This window comes from Buteo buteo, chromosome 2 (assembly GCF_964188355.1).
Source record: "Buteo buteo chromosome 2, bButBut1.hap1.1, whole genome shotgun sequence".
Classification (NCBI taxonomy): Eukaryota; Metazoa; Chordata; class Aves; order Accipitriformes; family Accipitridae; genus Buteo; species Buteo buteo.
In genome coordinates, this window is record NC_134172.1 from 3,533,370 (window position 1) to 3,548,577 (window position 15,208).

General features: G+C 52.5%; 1 protein-coding gene across 2 annotated transcripts in view; it reads left to right on the forward strand.

The window, feature by feature from the left end:
* Positions 1-1,786: 1,786 nt before the first annotated feature.
* The window catches only part of GJC2 (gap junction protein gamma 2), a 32,614-nt gene continuing 19,192 nt past the window's right edge, over positions 1,787-15,208 (forward strand). The window contains exons 1-2 of one of the 2 annotated variants that reach the window (XM_075043944.1): positions 10,738-10,850; positions 11,002-11,127. The gene's annotated coding sequence lies outside the window, so the exon portion shown is untranslated. Of the gene's footprint in view, positions 2,176-10,737; positions 10,851-11,001; positions 11,128-15,208 lie in introns of those variants that run through there. The other variant, XM_075043953.1, reaches the window with a different exon arrangement.

Consider the following 15,208-nt stretch of genomic DNA (forward strand, 5'->3'; position numbering starts at 1 on the left):
CGTCTAATCGCCTCCTTACCGAGGTGTAACTCTGGGGGTATCGCTGATCGGGAGAAAATGGGGACAAAAGGATGCTCTGTTCCTCATCCCGGGGGGGGGCATGTCATTCTTTCATCGATCCTTGTAATATATTTTGTGTATATTATATTGTATATATTATATATAGTATATTTTCTATATATCACATATATAATATATATAAAGTCAACGTCGAGAGCCATGCAAATTGTCTTACTTCTTTTTATGCCTATAAAATATTTTGTATTAAATACATGCTTAAGCTACAGAAATCCAACTCCACTCCGGGTCTGGGCAATCCCTTAAAGTTTGGATCCAGGGTTTTGCTTGAAACTGTTTTAAACAAGGCTGAATGAGACTCCACTCTGGGTCTGAAACAGAGCGAGGCTGAGGATTTTTTAGAAGTATTTTTAAGGTTGTTTCTAAGCTGGGCGCCTACAAAAGGGTTTCCCTAAACAGTTTCTGGTGAGGGTGTTTTCCTTGCCCAAAATCTGCTTGAAAACCTCCAGTTTGGGCTGAAGTTTTGGCTTGTGACCGTGTCAAGGGCAGCACCAGCTGCAGGAGCAAGCGCTGTGGCGATGCCTCCCTTCTCCCTCCTCCTTCATCCCTGGAGCATCCTACAAGCTAATTTCTTCTTGAAAATCCCTTCTGGGAATGCATTCCCCCTGCATGGTCAGCCAGGCTGTTTCCCAGTTTGTTCCTCCCCTAAAGCAGCTGGAGACAAGAAACACACTTGGAAAAATTAAATAAGGGGATGAAAACTTGGCTGCCCCATCCCAGCTGTGCCAGAGAGGAAGGACATTCCTTCTCCTTAAAACCAGGAAAAACAAGTTATTTTGAGTAGTTTCACATGGCGGGGTGCTACTTAAGAAATGCTTAGGGACATGCACTGGGTCCCTGGTGGTTCTTCCATCTCCTAATCCTACAGATTTTAAAGGTTTAGAGCCATCTTCATACTGGATTTGTGCAGTTTTGGGGGAGGTTCTTTAACTGCAGCGAGCAAAACCTTGCTGATTGGGACTCCTGGAAGCCAAACCTCGCCTCACAGCATGGGGCCTTTAAGGAAAACATCAATTATTGTGAGATCAGCCATAAAATCATGCAAGTTGGCAACGCGAAGGAACAGATAACGGCGCGCCAAAGGTCGCAGCCTTCGGACGGGGGCAATTATTTAATCCCTGCTTGTTGCGTTTCAGTGCTGGGTAACGTCACCCCCCCTCTTTGACCAGAGACCTTCGTGGGGGGCAAAACCCTCTGGCTGAGAGCAGGAGGGGCTAGGGGAGGAGGAAAATGTCCCTTCTGTCCCCTTCCAGCTGTTTTCCCTTCCAGCTGTTATCTGCAGAGCAGGGTGATGCTTCCAGCTGCCCTCCCCTCACCCCAGCCCTGCAAAACGGGGCTGGGAAGGGAGCAGAGGGATGAAGAGGGTCTGGGATGGGGCTGGCAGGGAGCATCTGGCCACCATAAAAATACTAAAAATTTGACCGATGAGTGCTGCTTTAGGACATTCATTTAGACATAAAAATCAAGGGAAAAAAGTGGGGTTTGATGCTGCTGCAATATATCGCTGTAGTTGTGATATATTTTTGCAGCTGACTTTCTTTCTGCTTCGCCTCTGTTAGAACAGAAAGGAGAAGAAAGTCCAAACAAGAAGGAAACATTTCTTATCCCGTGGCAGCGACTCAGCTTTCCGCCTCCCCTCTCCTGCTCCAAGGAGCTCTCTTTTTGCTATTATTAGCCTTAGACAATTTGAATTATTAGATTTTTTTTTTTCCCCTTAAGCATTGCTCTTGGCTCCTGAAAGCATCGCCGCATTCTCATTTTTTCCGGACTTTTTGTGGGTGCTTAGAAGGAAATGAAAAAACAAAAGGAAAGGAAAGAAATCCTTGACGTCCCGGGGAACGATGGGTTTGCGGCGTTGGATTCGGAGGAGCTCTCCCGCCTCGGGAAACTTTCCCGGTGGAGGTCTCCACGTCATCATCTCCAGGCTGGTGCAGCGGGAAGAGAGCTCGGTTTGAAGGGATGGGAGGGGAGGAAAAGCAGCGGTCGGGGAGCTCTGCCTGCGGCGGCAGGCAGGGACGGGGTGCTGCCTGCGACTCCGCGCACCGCGGCGGGGAAGGATGGGACGTTTTTGCAAAGGACTGAGCCCAGCGCTTCTCCGTATGTTACTTTTTTGGATTTGTTTTTTTCTTTTTTCCTCCCCTCCACTTTATTTTGATATTTGGCTGGGTGGTTTTAGCTTGGCTGATTCGTGGCACTTTGCAGACCCCTTCCTCTGCTTTGATCCACCTCTGCTCCCACTCCGCCCTCCCCTGCTCTTAATTTTCTGCCCTTTCCCCATCACTCGGGTGGGGAACGCGTTTGCTGTGACCTAACGGTTGTGTATTGCCTTTCCTGCCGGTGGAAAGAGACGTAACATCCCTATTTGGCATCACTTTGTGCACACTTTATGTCGGCATAAATCATCCCCCGTCATGCAGGGCACTGCAAATCCATCTGCAGGGAATTTGGGATTAAACCATCGGTGGTTTAGCTTTTTCCTGATGGAAACCCTTAGGTACTCTGGGACCATCTGGCCAGTCCCCATCCCGAGGAAGATGCTTCGGGGTCTGGTTTTCCTGCTAGTCCTTCTCCCAGTCCCTTGGGTTCTATTTCTGAGACTTCTGCTTGCACAGCAAATTTTGGGGTCTGCAGCCTGCTTGCTTATGGAGCATCAGTTTAGGTGGTAACATGCTCGTGCATCATGAGCTGGTCCTTAAGGACCAGGCAGAGACCAGTGCCTGTAGGAGCTCACCCCAGCAGAAGATGCGGTTTTGCAGCTGGTGTCTCTAACCCATGGACAAAAGATCCATTGATAAGGTTATGTTCTCTGTGAGGTGCTTTTGTATTGTTTTTTAAATAATATCCAAGGATGTGAGCACATTTTTCATCCTCACATCTCAAAGCGCCTCACAGGGGGTGTCTTCTCTCCTGTGCAGCTGGGGAAACTGAGGCACAGGGAGGGCAGTGGCTCGGCAGCATCACCACTAGCGGGAGCTGAACCTGCTCCTTGGTGGCCTCATCTTTTTGGCTAGTGGGCCTTCCTTGAAAGAAAACTCTCCTGTTGGCCTCTAAACACGCAGGATCCTCCTCAGGGTGGGATCTCCTTCTCCAACATTCATCCCCCATCAATGCCTCTAGGTCCTCAGATGAATCTCATGAAGAGATGCTGTTGTGTTTCCATAGCCTTTATGGTTCCATCCTCCTTAAAACGCTTAGATCTTCCTTGTGGTTAACGGGTGACCTGTAGCTACAGCCCTCCTACCTCCAGGTCACTGGTATGGTCAGAGCAAACTTGGTTGCAACCAGCATTTGTCCAAAGGGATCCCCTGCGAGTGGGGCTGGAAGGACCTCCTGAGCCCTCCTGGTCCATGCTGTGCCCCACACATGGTAGGGAGGCATTTCTCTCCCATCCCAAAATGCCCTTTCCATCTATACCAAGCATAGGAGCTTGGCTTAATAGATTTATTTAAGCTGTGCTTAATGGGAGACAGCCGTGTCCTCTCCTGGCAGGGGGGTGAGCGACCAGCCCCGTACCCCAACCAGAAGGAAACAGAGTCCCTTGAGTCTTACGAGGCCACAAGCACCTTCTCCTTTCACCCAAATTACCTTGGAATGCCACGGGAGGGCAATCTGTCCGCTGTCCAAAGCCTCCTTAGACAGTCGGAGGAAGGAAATCCAACGTAACCCAGCTCAAGTGAGTCACGGGCGGGTGGGATCTGGAGAAAGGGGCACGTCGCTGATGGGGAATCTGCGCCTCGTACTCCTGCAAGCTAGGAGAGCTATTTCTGAGACGATCCTTGGGTGTTGTCCAAGCCCGAAATACCAGAAGATTTTTTTTCGGTGTGTGTAATAAGGAAACCCCCCCTTCCCCTGTAACGTACTGCGGAGGTGGACGGCGGCATACGGCATGTGCTGTATTTCTGCAAATCCCAGCACTGTAGAGAACTCTCCTCTCGTTCTTTATGGCTTGTTTGGAGCTCTTCCACCCAAGGTTCATCCAACCAGCACAAGGTTAATTTTTAAGGCTGCGCAGCTCCCTTTGACCCGGTCCGTTGCTTGGAGATCTTGGTGACCGGCCACGTAAACTGCCGTGGTTTCTGCTCCTTGCTGCTAGGAAAAGAGAAAAGAAAGGAGTTTGTGCAGGGTTGCTGCATGCTGTCAGTGCAACCCAGGGCTGTAGCAGTAGGGAGCAGGGGAAATGGATAGAAAATGAGGAGCCCTGTCCTATAAATTAATTAAGGCATATGGGGGTAAATTGCTATTTCATTCCTAACTTCTACTTTCTTCACTTCTAACTTTGCTAGAGCAATTTATTTCTCTGCCTCTGCAGGAGAGCCTGGTGGCATTTTTTGGTTCTGTGGGGTGGTCCATCGGCTCTCTGGCTGCCTCCCCAGAGGATGGGGACCCTGGGGTTGTCTACCAGGTGCCCTGGGCTGTCTCTAGGGTGCGAAGTGGCTCTATACAGGTCCATTTACATCCCACAGGGTCTCAGGAGAGCTTCTGTGAGACCTTCACACCTTCTTCTGTGTCTGTCTTCTTGCTCACCCTGAGGGCAGAGCAGTCTCCTGGGGAGGATGCCAACTTTTCCCAGCCACTGGTGGGTGCGGAAGATGTTGAGCAAGGGGGAACTGATAGGAATCTCGAGGGTGACTTGTGCAACTGGAGGACAACAGAGGCTGAAGGTACCTCAGGAGGTCACAGAGTAGGGCCAAGTTTGATGTTGGATGAAGCTGCCCAGGGCCCTGTCCAGTCGAGTTATCTCCAAGGGTGGAGATCCCACCAGCTCCCTGTGCCAGTGTTTGTCATGGAGACTTTTTTATTTTGTCTCCGGTTGAAATTTTTCTGGCTGTAGCTTTGCCTTTCATTGTGCACTTTTGAGGAGCATCTGGACCACTTTCTCTATAACCTCCCACAAGGCAGCTGCACGCACCCATAAGATCTTCTCTTTCTCTTCTCCAGGCTGATCAGACCCAGCGCTCTCAGCCTCTCCTCGAACATCCCGTTCTCCAGCCCACAAGCATTTTGGAAGCCCCTGTAGGACTCCCTCCAGTACCCTTCTTGCACTGGGGAGCCCCAAACTGGACACAGTATCCTTACAAGGGCAAAATAGAGGGGACTGTAACTCTGGCTATACTCTTGCTAAGAGCCCGGTATTGGGGTGACCTTCTCTGCTGCAAGGCCACACTGCTGATTAACATCCAACTTGACCCACCAGGAGTCTTGGTCCTTGTCTGCAGAGCAGGTCCCCAGCCGGTCACTCCCCGCTGTCCTCTGTCCTGTCCGCTACCAGGGCCACCATTCTGCCTTTGCCTCTGTTGAACTTCACCTGAGTCCCACCAGCCCGTTTCTCCAGCCTGCTGAGGTCCCCCAACACAGCAGCACTGCTCCCCCCCGCAACCAGGAGCAGCCCCAAACTCAGTCCCATCACCCTGATGGTTAATGACGCTCAACAGCCTTGGCCCCAGTCGTCATCCCTAAGGGATGCCACCACCAGCTGGTCTCTACTGGGAGGGGACCCAGCCGCACTGGGGGGGTGACAGGGCAGCACCAGCTGCTCCATGGGAGCCAGGATGGCGTGGGGGTCATGAGACCCTACTTTCTGGGTGAATTTACACGCAGCATCCCCATTTCAAATGAGATAAGAGCCATTTTGACATAGCAAGGACTGAGGGGTCTCAGCGTCTCCCAAGGCTGCGTTTCTGCTTTGCTTTGTTGTTTCTGACCGCAACTTTTAATACCCTCTTAAATGCACGCTCGGCCGAGAGCTTTACAAATCTCTGCTTTGTGCAAAGCGCCTTTCAAACACGAGGTGGAGGCCAGCAAGGCAGCGAGCTGCAGATGGCACGTGTGAGCCTGCTAGCGGGCTGCCGGCAGGATGTAAATGGACAAAAATCATGGGAAAACTGCCCTTATACTCTGCTCTGGTGAGATTCCACCTGCAGTTCTGTGTCCAGCTCTGGGGCCCTCAGTGCAGGAAAGACATGGACCTGTTGGAGCAGGTCCAGAGGAGGGACACAAAGGTGATCAGAGGGATGGAACACCTCTGCTGTGAGGACAGGCTGAGAGACTTGGGGTTGCTCAGCCTGGAGAAGAGAAGGCTCCAGGGAGACCTTATTGCGACCCCCCCAATACTTAAAAGGCACTTATAAGAAAGATGGGGACAGACTTTTTAGTAGGGCCTGTAGCAATAGCCAAGGGGTAATGGTTTTAAACTAAAAGAGGGTAGATTCAGACTAGATATAAGGAAAAAAGATTTTACGATGAGGGTGGTGAAACCCTGGCACAGGTCACCCAGAGAGGTGGTAGATGCCCCATCCCTGGAAAAGTTCAAGGTCAGGTTGGACGGGGCTCTGAGCAAGCTGTCTAGTTGAAGATGTCCCTGCTCGTGGCAGGGGGGGTGGACTAGATGATCTTCAAAGGTCCCTTCCAACCCAAACTATTCCATGATTATATGATTCTATGAAAACAGCCCAGAAACGTGGCTCATCCCCCACCGTGACCGAGCCACTGGGCTAAAGCATCGCTGCCGGCTCCTGTCTGGCCCCGGGCATCTTTGGGTGCTTAAATCCCTTCTCGGTCTGACCCTCTGGGTCAATGCAGAGTTAATCCAACCCACGACCCCAGACGACATTCCCCACCAGTTTCAGCCCCGGAGAACGCCCTGCCGTGCATCCGGAAGCCTCTGCTTCGGAAACCCGATGCTGGTTCAAACGTGAGCCTGAGCCAAATTCCTCCAGGCACTTTTTTATCATTCCTTTTTTTTTTTTTTTTTTTTTTTCCTGCCGGGGACAATGGTATTGCTTGCGGCTCTGCCCAGCCCTTTCCTCTGCACTCCCAGACAGAAATAGTTAACCAGGTTCACTAAGAAATGAATGTCCTTGTTTCCTTTCCAGGGCAGGCAGCTCCCCGCTGCCTCCCCCCTGCCCGTCTCTCTGCTCCGAGCCCTGGGGAAGAGCCGCTATCTAGTGACATGATGCAAGAGCAGACGATGTCCCCCTCGCTCTGGCAGTGTTTCGGTGACCCGGTGGCCCCTGCAAGCAGTGCCAGGTCCCCCTGGGGGCTTTCTGCAGCACGAGAACAGCCCTTTGCTCTCCTCTTATGATAGGTGGGATGGGATCACCTCGTGGCTCCAGGGAAGACGTGAGCCAGCCGCGGCTCTGGAGAGTTTCAAGTCAAAACAGATCAAGCTAATAAAAAGGAAGCGATGCCGGAGGGGAGGAGAGAGAGAAAAGATGATGCCAAGGGCATTGCAAAGCAATTCCTCCTGTAGGAAGAACCTCATTTGATAGCCTGGCTTCTCCTGGGGTTGTGGTTGGGTCCCCCAGGAAAGGGGAGACCGCCGGGGCCAGGACCCTGTGCTGACCCCAGCCTCCCCGGGCTGGTTTCGGTTGCCCACACGTAGGTGTTTAGGCCCATCCGAGAGGCCAAAACCCATTAGTTTTGCCGGGGCTGTGTTTTGCTCCGCTGCCGGAGCAGCGATACGGCGGTCGGAGGAGCTGGTCGGCGCTCATGTAGCCACTTTTCCAAGGGCACCCGGAGGAAGGCGGCTTTTTCAATGCGGCTTTGTTGTGTGCTTGGCTCGGCTCGGCGGGAGGTGGTCGCTCTCAGGCTGCAAACTCCCCGGACAAAATATTTTTCCTGCTGTGGGGCCAGGGGGAGACGGGTAAGAAGAATTCAGCCATAGTTTCAGCTCCTGGTTGAGTGGACCCAGAGGTTTGCACGGGACAGACACGGTGTTTGTATGGGGGGAATGCCGGCTTGGTGGAGCATGAGACATCCCACCGCCTTGCGTGGGATATGGAGACCTGCCCGGCATCCCCATGTGAGTGGAGAAGTGAGGAGATCCAGCAGAAGAGCAAAGCTCTCCCAGACATCCCCGGGGTGGTGAGATGGACTGTGTGCCGCCGTGATTTTGGGAGATGGGGAGGACTGCTGTGCCTTCTCCTTTGGCCCCAGCCTGGGAGATGGCCCGGGGCTGATGTTGGCCATGCTGCAGCACTGCTGGTCTTTCGGCGGGTGGGATCCACGGCAAAGAGACCAGAGCTGGGTCTGGTCCCTGCGTGGGGGCTGCTCCAGACCTCCCCCTTCTCGGCTCCCCAGGTTGCTGTAGGGTTTGACCAAGGCTGTTTCTGCCTGGAGATCAGAGTAAGCTCTGGTGGCAAATGGAGGAGGTTTTGATCTCCTGCTTCAGTCTTCAAGGTCAGCGTGAGCTGTGGGGGTCCGTGGGGCGCTTCTGAAGCTGGTTTGTGAGATGACCTTACTCCTAGCTCTTACAGGAGAGAGGGATGCCCTGGAAAATAGGAGGAGATGGATGCAGTCAGGCCAGAAGAGCAGCAGGGAAAAGCAGGCGGCTTTCTGCAAGAAATACTGTGTTTAACGGCAAACACATGCGAGGTTTCACATGCTGGCCAGGACACGTGTGGGCGTGGAGCTCATTTATTTAGTCCTCCATGAGCGGAGCTCGCCCGGAGATCCCGAGGTGGGAGGATGAGGAGAAAGCTCTGCTCTGAGCAGCTGCTTTCTTGCAAGTTTTTGCACTGCCTGTCTCTCTTTCTCCCAGATCTCGTGGCTGCAGAGCCTCCTGGCAGCCCACGGCAATTTTTTAGCCATTCCAGAAAAATTTAATAGTTCTAGTAAGGGTGAACTCTGATGCATGATTTATAGGGGGTGTTTTTACGGTGTTTATGTTGGCAGGCTGTAGTTTATGTACGGTTTGAAATATTCACTGTAACCTCTTATCGCTGGAGCTTAAAAACAACAGAGTGCTGATGAAAGTCCTGTGCTAATTGAAGAAGGGTTGATTTAGGGCTCAGGCTGCCCAGCAGCTGTGAAAAATGCCTGGCTCCTGCCCGGCTCAGAGAGGTTGCTGCAGCCTGCAGTCCCCATGGGGAAGGATAGATGATTTCACCCATCAGCGTGGTGGGGATCCATCCAGATTTAGCCATTATGCCAACGAAGGCAATATCTGGCACCGAGAGAGCCAGACTGTGATGCCCGGGGCTCCTGTCCGTGCTCACAGCCTGCCTGACCTGGCAGAATAAGATGATCAGCAGATGCAAGAGGCATCAGCTTGGGAAACCTCCAAAACTGATTTCTTCAATGTGCTTTTTTTATAACCCAAACCAGCTCATCCACGCACTCCTATATGGGGCAATACCTTGTACTGGTGTTAAAAATGCAGCTCGCTTCCATTCCCATCACTTCTCTCATTGAGCCTTTGCTAGGATCTCGTGGCACAACTCATGTTTTAGTAAAATCAGTGACCTGAGTGAGATCCCATCAACATCTGTGGGATTTGGAGTAATCTAACCTCACAAGCATCTCACAAAAACCACCCTCCTGCTCATTTTCCGCTGAAGGGCGGGACTGTCCCTCTCCCATTAGACCTGCAGTTGAGGTCTGAGAGTATGAAACTTCTTCAGGTGCCAGCAGTGGATCATCCTGGAGCATAAGGAAGCAATTTATCCATCTGCCATAAAACACGTACTTTACGATCAGTTCCTGAGCCCTCTGGTTGTGTCCACCTTTCCTCCTCCGGCATCACGGGTGCTAAGGAGAAGCGGGTGAACAGCGAGGTCCAAGCAGCACCTTTGCGTGCGACGGGTATTTTTAAGGGTAATTAAAAATGTAAACTAGCAGGAAATAATTGCAGGAGGACACCACATCTTGGATGGGGTCTGCTTCTGGTCTTCTGGTTCCTGAGAGCATGTAGTGAACTTTAGAGGAGCAGAGAGAAGAATTGGAAACCGAGCTGTGTCCCAGACCAGCCCTCAGAGGTCAGGCAGATGCTGAGCTCAGCTCCAAGGAGGGCTGAACACCCAAGTTTAGGCAACTAAATCCCACCCAAGTGCCTTAAAAACAGTCTTGGAGGATACCGTGAGAGGTCTTTTCCTTCTGAGGAAAAGCCACCACGCTGCACGTGGTCCTGCCTCCACATCATCCCACAATTGCTCCATACCCCTGCCACCCTTTTCCTAGAAATATCTACTGGGACTCCCCTTCCAGGCAAAAGGGCACTTTATTCCAGGCCAGTTGGTTAGGAAAGATCCTGACTTGCTTAGGCATCCTACTAGATGTATCCTACTAGATGTTTCCTACTAGATGTATCTTACTAGAAAGGGAGGGAGAGAAAGCCACAAGATTAGAGGCACACCTACATGCCTCCAATCTAGATACACATACTAGAAAACTGCGTGAATTTGGTTGAAAGTGGTTTAGTGGAGCAGGCAGCCTTCTATTTTAAGACATTTCTGATATCTCTCAGTCTGCACTGCACCACACAGATTAAAAAACCAAAAAAAAAAAAAACCAAAAAACAAACACTTCTGCTACTGGCAGTACAATTTTGGCTGGCATGTGTGAACCTCTATTAACCTGTGGCCCGTGCTAATGTGCTGGTACAGAGACAAGCCTTACAGTAGGAGAGTCCATCCTGCTGTTACTCCTTGTAATGGGAAGCTTCCAAAAAACAAGCCAAACCAAATATTTGTAGCAAAGGCAGGGGCTGTCCGGAGGGAGCCGCCGCAGGCAGGAATGCTCCTGCCACTGGGCAGGAGGTGACATCATCCAGATTCCTTCGCTGAGGAATGCAGGATTTGACGTTTTCCCTGCCAGTAATTGCTTTTCAAAAACAGACCTGCCCCGGGATGCACGTTTCACCCATCCCGTTCCATTGCACAGCAGAGAGGCCAGACGTGTCCCCCCCCTGTTCCCCTTCTCTTCCACGGTGTTAATGGGGCTGTTGCGTGGACAGGCACGAAAAAGGATGAAATTGGTCATTCCCCAAATCGCAGGTAAAAGCACCCAACATTCCATAAGCGGGAGCTGGACAGAAGTCTGGGCAGGGACTGGGGCTGGTGGGGGGAGCGATGACTTCTCCTTGGGGCTGGCCAGGATGGGGCAGGTGATGGGCTGAGTATGTGCGTGGACTTCTCTGCTGGGCAGACTTTGCTGAGAGCTGCAAGAGGAAGCCATGTGAACATCTCCGTGATGACCCCGTTTCTCGGTCCTGCGAAGCCCACCAACCACCTCACGTGTTTTTGAACGCAGGACTTCAGCGTGAGAACTAAGGTGAGTTGGACTCGATGGTCCTTATAGGTCCGTTCCAACTTGAGATGTTCTATCATGCTACGATTCGGATATGCTGACGTGCAGAGCATCCTGGCTAACCAGCCCACACCTTGCTTAGTCTGGTAGGGCTGACTCTTAAGCAAAGCCATAATTCCCCCTCCGTGCAGCCCTCGGCTTCTCCTTTGGGTTGAATACCCCCATGTCCCATCTCCATCCCCTTGAGCTTACGCCCCTGCACCCCTAACTCTGCATTGGCTCCAACTTCAGCAAACGCCACTGGAAATTAATAACGGTTGCTAACGTTCGTATGTCATCAGCACTTCCACCAGCATCGGCGACAGTAAAGGGGTCAGTTCCTGTGGGATGGAGACTGTTGCCGTCATTTCAATAGGTGGAACTAGGTGTAGTTCAACTGCCCCCATGATGAGTCCAAAAGGGTGATTTAGTGGTTGGAAAGGCCCGAAGTTTTTTTGCTCTCAGTGCCTGAAAGAGGATGGCTGGCAGGAAACGAATGTGCCGTTCTCCAAGGCAGGGGTGGTTTCGTTCCTGCACCGATTCTTTAATTTTCCGCCAGCTTTTGGAAATTCTTGGCTATTACAACTGGACTATTAAATCAACAGCAGAAAAGAGGGGCTCCGGCCAAAGGAGAAAACCCACTTGGTCAGCTGAATTTTTGAAACGGGGATGGAGTGAGGACCTTCGAATGGACAGCAGCAGAGCAAGGGCTGTCTGGGGTATCTGCAGTCCTGAAGGTGGTGAGATGTGACATCAGGTGTGCCAGGAGAAGGCCTGCTCATTTTTGGAGCCAGCAGCATAGATAAAACCAGTGAGGATGGACGCAAAGGGGAGTCTGGGATCATGGCAGGGTGATGCAATGACATTTTGTCAAGGGTGTAGGCAGAAGAAACACACCTAAGTAGAAAGCAGTGATGCAGCTGGTTGGAGTCAAGTCCCACATGGAACAGGGTGACAGTGCCATGGGAGAGACCCTCTGTGGGACCTCCTGGGCTTGGCTGGGATATTATCTCCCACCAGGCAAGTCCCTTCCCTCATCATTTCTCAGCCACCCTCTATCACAGGGTCGTGTCTGGTGCTGGTGATCGGGGCTCACGGTTTGCAGGACTCTAACTGCTTGAGAGAAGGCAAAACCGTATCTCCCTTGTGCTGTTGCCTTTGGGAGAGGTGGAAATAGGGGTGCCCTGCTCATTTCTGCCCAGAGTCACCCTAGAGACAGCAGAGAGTCTGCTCTGACGTGGGGTCCAGAGGGTGGAGGTGAAGGCTCCTAGGCTTTGAGGTCAGTAGGGACCCAAAACGCAGCCAGGGAAAAAGATGACGATGGATGAAGATCTGCTTTCACATGATGCAAGGAAGCTCACAGGCTCCATATTCATCACAGCTCAGTGAGTCGGGTACCACCAGTCGGCTGTGGGACTCTGCTCCTCAGGCTCCAGCTCCTCACACAAAGCCCACAGGGCTCTACCTTGTCCATCTGTGTGCAAACTGAACTGCCTTATAGCAATGCTGCGGAACATAATTGAGGGTTTTGATTCACATCCCTTAATTTGTTCCTTCTTAATCTTTCTCAGAAACACAGATGGTGTTGCGGTTTCTTATTGATTTCTGTCTGGAGGCTAAAGGGAGGATGCCTTGGAGAGGAAGGGAGGGAAAGAACCAGAGATGGAAAGAGTGAGTTTTCAAGAAGAGCCACCCACAACTTCATCTTCTTTCCTCAGCTTCTGGTAATGGCCAGGTCACTGCAGCTATTCACTCCAGAAAATTTCCAGGGGGGGTCCTGAAATACTGAAATGTGGTGGGCTGGGTGCCCAGCCAGTGACCACCATCAGAGCCGCAGCAAAGAGGATGGACCTCAGTTGACCAGCAGCAAACCAAGACGTGCCCCAGTAGCTGCCTGTAGGTCAGAAACCCTCACTTGGCATTTCTAAGGGCTATTTATCACAAAGTGAAGGAAGATCAGGTTAGGTTTTTTTTCTTTTGCACCCTCTTTCCGCGCCATTGTCCATCCTCTTTAAACTTAGCAATGTTCACATTAGCAGAGGAGGCTGAGCTGGCTCTGGGCTGGCAGAAAGCATGGAAGAAAAAAAATGTGAGCACAAGACTGAGAGACTAGGAAGGGGCTTGCTGCACATCATGGGGGGTTTTTAGTATTATTGTGGATTAAACTGTGACTGTAGCATCCTCTGTGTCCCATCCCCAGCCTCACAGCGCAGCTTCACACATCCCTGCTTGGGAACCGGCCAAATACCTGCTATGGGGCTGCTCGACCCCTGTGCAAGCCCCAGTGAGACCAGGAGTACCTGCTCTGGCAGCGGGAGCCCACCGCATCCCAGTGGGTGGTGGAGGGTCTGGTGTGAGCAGGGTAGCATCCACTCGAGCCGCTCACTTCTCTAGCAAAACCTGCGTCCATGCACCCACATGCCTGGTGCTCTCTCGGGAAGATCTCTACCTTCAGAACCAGCCTGCTGTAGCAAGCAAAGAGAGAAAAACCTCATCCAGCTGCCCACTTGTCTCAGGTCGCGGATCAGCTCCAAGCACCGGAGCATCGTTGGCTCAGCCTCACGGCCCTGCCTCTCCATGAACTGCAGAGGTTCCCCTGTGTAAAAGGGGTGGAAGGGCTGTCCACCTCCTCCTCCTGCATCTCCCCCGCCTTCCCCTTCCGCCACAACATGCTCATTCATGAAAAAGTATCTGTGGGATGGACACGGAGAGACAAATTAATGTTGGCGCATTGTTTCCCGCGCATTGGCCAAGGGAGCTTGTAGGCTCAGAGGGTTTTAATCTTTGTTTTCACAGCTGGATTCGATATTACCCTTTCTTCTCTCCGGCTTTTTATGGCTGCTCGCTCCCCAGAGCAACCTGTCGCAGAGTAGCGTGCGCGCTCGTGTTGAAGCACAACCGGCTGCCGGCTTCCCGAGGGGCAGCAAGCACGGCTGTCCGCCTCGGGACTGACAACCTGCACAGCCCCGTGTGTACGTTCAGGATTGGGGCCCTAAGAGATTATGCTCTCCTACGGGCCGGGAGGGCAGTACTGCAGCAAGGAAGGTGCCATCCCATGATGGTCCTCTGAGAGCATCTGGCTGTAGGCCACCTCTCCTGGCTCCTTCCCACCCAGCACCATGTGGGGTGGAGGCAACTGGGTAGCAGGGACCAGCTCAGTCCACCCTTTGGTAGGAGAGGGCAGGCAGCGAGGTTGGGGGAGATGTTTGCCTTAGCCTTGTACGTGGGACGTGATGAGACGACGGCAAACCCTCAGGCCCACGGTTGAGGGGTGCTGTAGGGTTTGGTGGAGGTGGTGTGCGGTTTGGTGGTGGTGGTGTAGGGATCGGTTCTGCTGGTATAGGTTTTGGTGGAGGTTCTGTAGGGTTGGATGGAGGTGGTGTATGGTTTAGTGGTGGTGATGTAGGGTTTGGTGGTGCTGGTGTAGGGTTTGGTGATGCTGGTGCAAGGTTTGGTGATGCTGGTGCAAGGTTTGGTGATGCTGGTGTAGGGTTTGGTGATGCTGGTGCAAGGTTTGGTGGTGCTGGTGTAGTTTTTGGATGGCTGGATGCCCAGCATGGCAGACAGGCAGGGGTGTGCTCATGCCCACCTGGGTGGAGGAGGTGCTGCCAGCACCCCGCTGGATGCCCAAGGGCTCGGACCTCCAGCACTGCAGATCTCAGAGTCAACCTTTGCTTTGAGCATCAGCATGGCCCTGGGCCAGATGGGGCTGGCTCTACTCCCACCTGGATGCCAACCTGAGGGCACCTTCTCCACCCCACTATCTACCTCTGGAGGGGAAGGAGAGACACTGATTCAACACCCCTCCAGTCCTGCAGGCTCTGGGGATGAAAAGACACGTGGTCTCCCTTCTTGGCACGGGGGACCCAGTGGCGTCCAGATGTGAGGCAGGAGCTGCTGACCTCTCCAGCGTCAGCGGGTGGGGGCCCACCTATGTAAACACGTCCAGGAAAGCTCCCAGCCCTTTCCCACCCCACGCTCGCCTTCGGATCAGACCAGCCAGCCTTCGCCGATGCTCCTGTCCCCAGGGCTCCCGGGGAAGGTACCGTACCGCTCGCCCAGCACC